The sequence below is a fragment of the Lactuca saligna genome, chromosome 3, assembly GCF_052625555.1.
Source record: "Lactuca saligna cultivar CGN05327 chromosome 3, ASM5262555v1, whole genome shotgun sequence".
Classification (NCBI taxonomy): Eukaryota; Viridiplantae; Streptophyta; class Magnoliopsida; order Asterales; family Asteraceae; genus Lactuca; species Lactuca saligna.
The window spans coordinates 217,545,812-217,553,788 of NC_136419.1; the positions used below are offsets into that span (position 1 = coordinate 217,545,812).

The window sequence follows — 7,977 nt, forward strand, 5'->3', positions numbered from 1 at the left end:
GCGTCTGGGGGTGAAATACCTCATGATATTCAGACCACGCCTAGGAAAAGTTCGATGCTGGATAGGGAGAGTCTAGGGGTAAAACACCTCACGATATTCGGACCACGCCTAGGCATTTTTATCTAGATAACTACCCCTGACTTAATTTTCTTGTGGTTCTTTCTTTTACGAATGAAGGTTCGTGGTGAAACTTATTCCATTCCCTTAATTTGATGTCTTTATTGATCCTCGTTCGTTGTCGAGGAATTTCCAAAACAGCCTCGTCAGTTTGTTGTTCATATTGATTCCTTAGGCAAGGTCTCGTAAGATCATTGTATAGGGTCAGTATGTGGGGATCGGCGGGATGGGATAGATTGTTTTAGAAATATGATCTATAAGTGTTAATAATATTATTGGTTTTGCAGGATCGAGATATACGTTATTATCACATTGTTTGAACTAAGTGTTCATTAGATATTTGAACTTAGTGTTCACCGGGTATATCTGAACTACGTGTTCACTAGATGTTTAGAACTATGTGATCACCAGTGATATTTCAACTAAGCGTTCACTAGATGTTTTGAACTATGTGTTCTCCAGGGATATTTGAACTAAGTTCTCATTAGGTGTTTTTGAACTAGGTGTTCATTAATTATTGTTTCATTAATTATTGTGAACTGCGTGTTCACTAGAGGTAATCTAAGAACCTTGGCATCACTAAACTTTGTGACAATTCCTTAGGGAAATCCTTAGGAATTAATAGGAGAAGGGTAATTGGTTCTTAGGGTAAATATTTAAGAAATAAATGAAGATAGTTGGGGTGGGTAATTGGATTGATTGTTTGATAATTGAATATAATAATTATATTATTATGGGTTGAAAACCCTATATGCTCACAAGACTCCTAATCCTGACCCTCTCAGTTTTCTTTGTGTTACAGGTTATGGCACGAGAGCATAAGTTGACTGATATAACGAGAGATTTTGGATTCTAGGCCAGTAGTTATGAATAATTGTTGTAAGGTCTACTTTGTTCTGTTTATGCTTTTGGTCTGTATTGAACATGACATCCCAAGATTTTGTTATATAATGAAAATACATTTCTTTAAAGAAATGCTTTGATAAATTCTTATCATATTTTTGTTTTGGGAACAAATTCTGCAATTGTTTTCTTTAAAATATTACTCTGATTTTAAAAACAAAGCATAAACAAATTGGTCTTTTCTGGCCGTGAAATTGGGGATGTAACATATGAGCTGAGGGCCAGGGAGGGCATGCCAGACTCATACTAAGAACTCATGAGCATTCCAGGTACGAGTTGAGGGTCGGGATGGGCATGTCAGACTCGTACTGAGGGCTTAGCGGTATACAGTCCAAGGACTGATGAGGTTGGGGAGGAAGCCATGCATAAGCTGTGGGCCGAGTGCAAGCCAGACTTATGTTGTGGGCTCAGGAGTAATGTCGTTTGTTAAGTTGTGGACCCATTACATGTTGTTATTCTATTTGTGATATTTGTTATGTATCGGTATTTTGGGGAAACTCACTAAGCTTTGGGCTTACAGTTTTGGAATGTGTTTCAAGTACGTTAGAGGATCGCAACATGGTGAAGGCATGATCATGCACCTCCTCATATTTTTGTTTTTCGATTTTGGGATTTCTCTGACTTGAAACTTACTTTGAGAACAATTTGTAAACAATGTTGGTTTTAGGTTGTTTAAAAAGTTTAAAATTTTCAAGAATTTTATGAATGTTACATTTAAACAACTTATGACACCCTTGGACTTCCTTATAACCAACCTCCACCTCTCTAAACCTTAAGAACGAAACCTTAATTGCCATGTGTGAGATTTGATTTTGGAATTGAGTTTTGGTGGTGTTTTTGGTGATTTCAAGGAAGACGAACACTTGGAGGTTGCTTTGGTGTGGCTTGATCTTGTAGATCCAGAATCATCATGAACTTTGCAAGCCATTTGAAGTATAAAGGTCTCAACTTGATGGTTCCTTATGTTAGATCCAATTTAGGGCTTTATTTGTATATTTTTGGGTCTTTTAAGCCATATTTGAGAGTATGGTCTACTCCATAAGCCATTGATGGTATATCTTAGCACCTTTGAGGTCCCTTATCCATAAAAATACAACTTTTATGATTTATATTGGTCCATGCATGTGTTAGAATCCTTATTATGGTTCTCTTTGAGTTTTGGGTCCCATTAAGTTATACATGGGAGTAAGGTTGTCAACTTTACGTGTTGAGACATCATCAGGGACCAGATCTCAGACTTGGACGAAATAGCTAATCGTTTAAGAACTTATTGGTGAAGGTGGTCAACTGCATTGTACATTGGGCGTACCCAGATCGTACACTGCGTGTACTGGACATCAAGGTAGAACGCGGGGATTAAGCCTGAGTATACTGGGAGTACTCAGTAGCCTTGACTTCAGTTAAATTTGTCGGTTTGGGCCACTTTTGGCTAGAAGAGTTTTGGGCCCTATTAGGCCATTAGCATTCTAATTTTTAGGCCATTGCTAGGCCTTGGGCCTTCTTGGAATTAGGTCCATGATGGGTTTTTGGGCCAATTAGGAAGTTCGGCCATATTGGGCTTTTTGGTGCTATTAGATTCGGCTCTTAGATTTTGGGCCAAGTAAGGAAAGGGTAAAATGGAATTTTACCCTGTGTGTTGGAAAATCGGACTAGGATTCCAACTATGGGATGTGGATCAATTATTGATTGGGTATTATTTGATGATGTTGGCGCGGGGATTTTTCCGGATCGGCAGTTTGAACTTTATCTGAGATATTCAGCAGCTTGAGGTGAGTTTCCTCACTGTGCTTGGCAGGTCGAAGGCACCAATGGTGGTCCATGGTTTATTATGATCAGGATGCTAGTTATCTGCGTGACTCTGGCATGTATGATATTTGATATGTATACTAGGCGGGGCTTGATGCTAGGCAGGGTCTGATGAGTATATTGTATGTTATTTATCTTTGAGATTCTTGCATGTGTTTATGTGTTTATATGTATACCAGGTAGGGCTTGATAAATGTGATGAGGCGGGCCCATCTCATATTTCTTACAGATTTGTTCAGAGTGAGGCTCGATGTCGCGCAGGGCCCGTTATATGTTTCATATGTATGGTATGTGGTGTTTGGGGGAAGTCATTCATGCTTACACTTTTCAGTTTATGTTTCAGGTACTTCCGGATCCAAGGGGAAAAGATTGGGGTGATTGCATCGCACACACCACATGTTATTTGACTCTAGTGTATTTAGTTGTTTTGGGTTATACTTAGATTCTATTGTGGTTTTATGAACACATTTTGAAAGATGGTTTTATTATTCTAAAATTTGAAATTTTTAGTCTTAACTTTTGGGACGTTACAAATAAAGTTGAAATGGGAAGGTTGAATGTTTGGGTTGAAGGTGGTGTTCGAATATTACTGGCACTTCTCCTTCACTTATCTAATGTGCATGGATTTCTTGGCCAAGGTAGAAAGTAATTTTTTTGATATTCATTATAATACAATAACTTGGGTTTTTTGTATGCATAAAGGTTGCCTTCTGACACACACACACACACACACACACACACAGAGAGAGAGAGAGAGAGAGAGAGGACTGGTAATTGGAGTCCCATATGACCAATTTTTAAAGAAATAAAATTTTGTGACATTAAAATGTGACAAAAATGGCTTTCAGTTCGCGTGTCCAATTCTCGACATCAAATAGTTTTTCTAAAGGCGGTGAATGATAGAATTTAATTCAAGGATTCGAAAAACCTGAACAGATAAAATTTTCAAGCTGTAGAACTCCGGGAAATTGTGTTTAAAGTTTCACGTCTAATTGGCCTGAAACGTCCGATTTTTCAACTTTTACAAATAATTTTGCTAAAAATATTTCGAGTATGAAATCAAATATTAGCCATAGTCTGAGTCCAAAAATGCTCTCGAAATTTCCATCTGAGGTGTGTAAGTGCCTCAATGGATTAAAACGGTTTATGTAGTTCACGTAAAATTAGTGTTATACATGTTTGGTTTCTTAAAACAGTCGGTTTTTTTGCATACAAACTCTGTTTTGGGTGTTCCTTATATTTCCAGACTCATGTGAACATGTACTACAATACTAGAGTGTTTGTTTCGCTCACAAACACTTAATACACAATTTCAGTTTTTCAAATGTATTACTAGGGTAACATTTTGAGTTTGTGATTTGTTTGAGATTTCCCATAATGGGAAGTGAGATGCCATTTCATATCTTGTTGTAATTATAATGACACTATATAATTGCTAAAACATGCATTGTAAGTCAATATATCAAGTTACAAAGATGTTTGTGGTGAACTGAAAGTTTACATATTTAGACTTAAATTCTGGGATGTCACATTGGGCGTACCAAGAGGTACATTGTGCGTATTAGGCTAGAGCCTGATAGGTTAGAAGAGTCGCGACTACACCCTGTGTAGTGACTAGGTACGTGAGGCGTGCTTAATTTTCTTTGACTTCCCTTGACATTTTGACTTTGACCGTTGACCAGGATTTTAACCAAATGTGATCTAGGGGCATTTTGGGTATTTTGAGTTTAAAGCCCTGGTATTTGTGTAGGTGATCAATAGTGGCAGTATTCAGAACAATGTTTGGTCCAACTATCTTTTCAGACTGTGAGTTGAGTTTCCTCACTTTACTTGTGGGTCAAAGGCACCAATGTCAGCCCGGTAGCTTGTGTATCCTGGTTTAGAATGTAGCTATGCTGTAGTGATCTGTTAAGATATGCATGATTATATGTTTGTTGTTATATGTTTTATCTGTTGCATATATCAACATAGTACGATTTTGGGTTGAGGCACTCTTGCTTTGTGCGGAGGCCAACGAACATGGGAGCAAGCCAGCCATAAGCTGTGGGTTGGGAAGGCAGGCCATACTTATTTTGTGGGCTCATGAGCAATCTAGACATGAGCTGTGGGCCAGAAAGGCAAGTCAGACTCATGTTGTGGGCTCAGAGATAATCCAGCCCGATGACTGTGGATCCTATATGCATGTTGTTATATGTTTTTGTGGTGGTATTTTTGGGAACTCACTAAGCGTTGATTTATGTTTTAAGTGTTATGTTTTTGGTACTTTTAATGATCAGGGCAAGACAAATGTGTGATCGTACACATCCTTCGATGATATGCTTGGGAGATTTTATGATACATTGATTTTGAAATATTTGTACTTGATACTTGGTTTTTAACTTGGGTTTTGATTGGATACAATGATTTTACCTTAACTGAAAAATAAAAATAAAAAAAATTATCGTGAATTTTTGGATGTTACAATGTTTGACTTCCACGACAGTGTTTCTTGTCCCACGGTCGTGTTTTGTGGGCATGCAGGGTCATCGAGGATTTCCAAGTCGAAAAATGCCGCGTACGAGAAACACGATCAAAAGCATGATCGTGTTTTTCCTTAAAAGCTCCAAAATGCATAAATTCATCCAGAAAAATACTTCAAATGTTGCAGCGTATGGGCTTATTTTTTTGACTAAGGTTGCTTCTAATCATTTATCAGCATCAATCATCGATTTACAACTCCATTAAGCTCTTATAAAGCATCCAAGTTGCTTCCAAAATCTTTCATAATATTGTTTCCTTTGAAATACCTGAAAATAACATAAAAATATGAATAGTATGGGAATTCCGATGAAAAACATGAAATGGACATTATTTAAACTAATACAAACACAAATAAAATAGGGAAAACTACAATAAAGTCCCTACATATTGGCCTCATAATCGATTTAGTCCCTATATATTTTTTTTATTCAATTAAGTCCCAAATACCGGTAATCCTATTCAATTTAATCCTTTGACCCGGTCAACAGGTCATCCAACTTTCAAAAATTACATTTTTGGCCCAGATTTCAAAATTTATTACAAATTTGGTCCAAAATTTACACTTTTGGCCCGGATTTTAATTTTTTTTTACAAATTTGGTCCAAACTTTACCTTTTTTGCCCAAATTTTAGAATTTTATTATGAATTCGTCCTAATTTTAGTTTTTTTGCAACTTTTTTTTTTCAAAAAATTGTTTCTAATATGTTTTTTCTTTATAAAATCATATTTATACCAAAAAAATGTATTTTCACATAAAAATCTTATATTTTCTATATAAAACTTTTTTTAAAAAGTTTTTTGTATATGAAATATGTATTTATTTAGTATATAAATATATATAAATTTGTTTTTATAAAAAAATGTATACACACCTATCACCTTTATATATATATATATATATATATATATATATATATATATATATATATATATATGCACACAAATAGGTGTGTATCTATATTTTTTTTATAAAATCGTGTTTGTTTATATTTTTTTTATAAAAACGTGTTTGAATAATTTTTTATATAATACGTGTTCGTATACATTTTATAAAAACGTGTTTAAATAAGTTTTTATATAATACGTGTTTGTATATATTTTATAAAATCGTGTTTGTATACATTTTATAAAATGTATACAAACACGTATTATATAAAAAAAATATTCAAACATGTTTTTATAAAAAAAATATAAAAAAAAACGATTTTATAAAAAAAATAAATAAAATAGGTGTTTGTATACATTTTTTTTCATAAAAACGGATTTCTATATATTTATATACTTAATAAATACTTATTTTTATAACTAAATATTTCATATACAAAAAACTTTTTGAAGAAAGTTTTTTTATAACTAAATATTTCATATACAAACACGATTTAATAAAAAAAATATAGATACACACCTATTTGTGTGCATATATATATATATATATATATATATATATATATATATATATATATATATAAAGGTGATAGGTGTGTGTACATTTTTTTATAAAAACAAATTTATATATATTTATATACTAAATAAATACATATTTTTATAACTAGATATTTCATATACAAAAAACTTTTTAAAAAAAGTTTTATATAGAAAATATAAGATTTTTATGTGAAAATACATTTTTTTTTTGTATAAATATGATTTTATAAAGAAAAAACATATTAGAAACAATTTTTTGAAAAAAAAAGTTGCAAAAAAACTAAAATTAGGATGAATTCATAATAAAATTCTAAAATTTGGGCAAAAAAGGTAAAGTTTGGACCAAATTTGTAAAAAAAAAATTAAAATCCGGGCCAAAAGTGTAAATTTTGGATCAAATTTGTAATAAATTTTGAAATCTGGGCCAAAAATGTAATTTTTGAAAGTTGGATGACCTGTTGACCGGGTCAAAGGATTAAATTGAATACGATTACCGGTATTTGGGACTTAATTGAATAAAAAAAATATATAGGGACTAAATCGATTATGAGGCCAATATGTAGGGATTTTATTGTAGTTTTCCCAATAAAATATGATGCAAAATACTAATAAAAACTACTATAAAATACACATAAATGATGTTGTCTTGGGATGTATGTATTAATAATAATATAATTAAAAATAAAATAGTTTATAATGTGTATTAAACATATATGATAGACAACTAGTACGGTTAAAAGATAAGATCTAAAATAAATAAAATAAAAATAAATTGGTAGAAGTTATCATCAATAATGGATCAAGCTGCTCCCGCGCATTACTAAACTGAATATAGTTATAGAGGAAAATTTTCGCATTCCTTTTTAAATGTTCATTTTGTTTTCATTTAAAAGAAAAATAAATAAATAAAGAAATTCCGACCTGCCGGATTCGAACCAGCGACCTAAGGATTTCGGCAATCTACACACTACAGTCCTCCGCTCTACCAACTGAGCTAAGGTCGGTTTTGTCATTTTCTGTAATTTATATTATATATAGAATAAAAATCACTTTGTAAATTAGCAAAATTAAAGTTATCATCGACTACCTATGTAATTGGACTAAAGTAGGCCTGTAATCAAGCATGAATTCAATACGATGATTCAACGAGCTTTTATCATGTAGACCCGAGTTTGATTCCCCGATTCGAGAGATCAAAACCGTTTT

At 33.1% G+C, this 7,977-nt stretch overlaps 1 non-coding gene across 1 annotated transcript; it reads right to left on the bottom strand.

The window, feature by feature from the left end:
- Positions 1-7,686: 7,686 nt before the first annotated feature.
- Positions 7,687-7,775, bottom strand: TRNAY-GUA (transfer RNA tyrosine (anticodon GUA)). Its single transcript is given in 2 exon segments — positions 7,687-7,722; positions 7,739-7,775. It is a non-coding gene; the product is annotated as a tRNA-Tyr (tRNA).
- Positions 7,776-7,977: the final 202 nt, after the last annotated feature.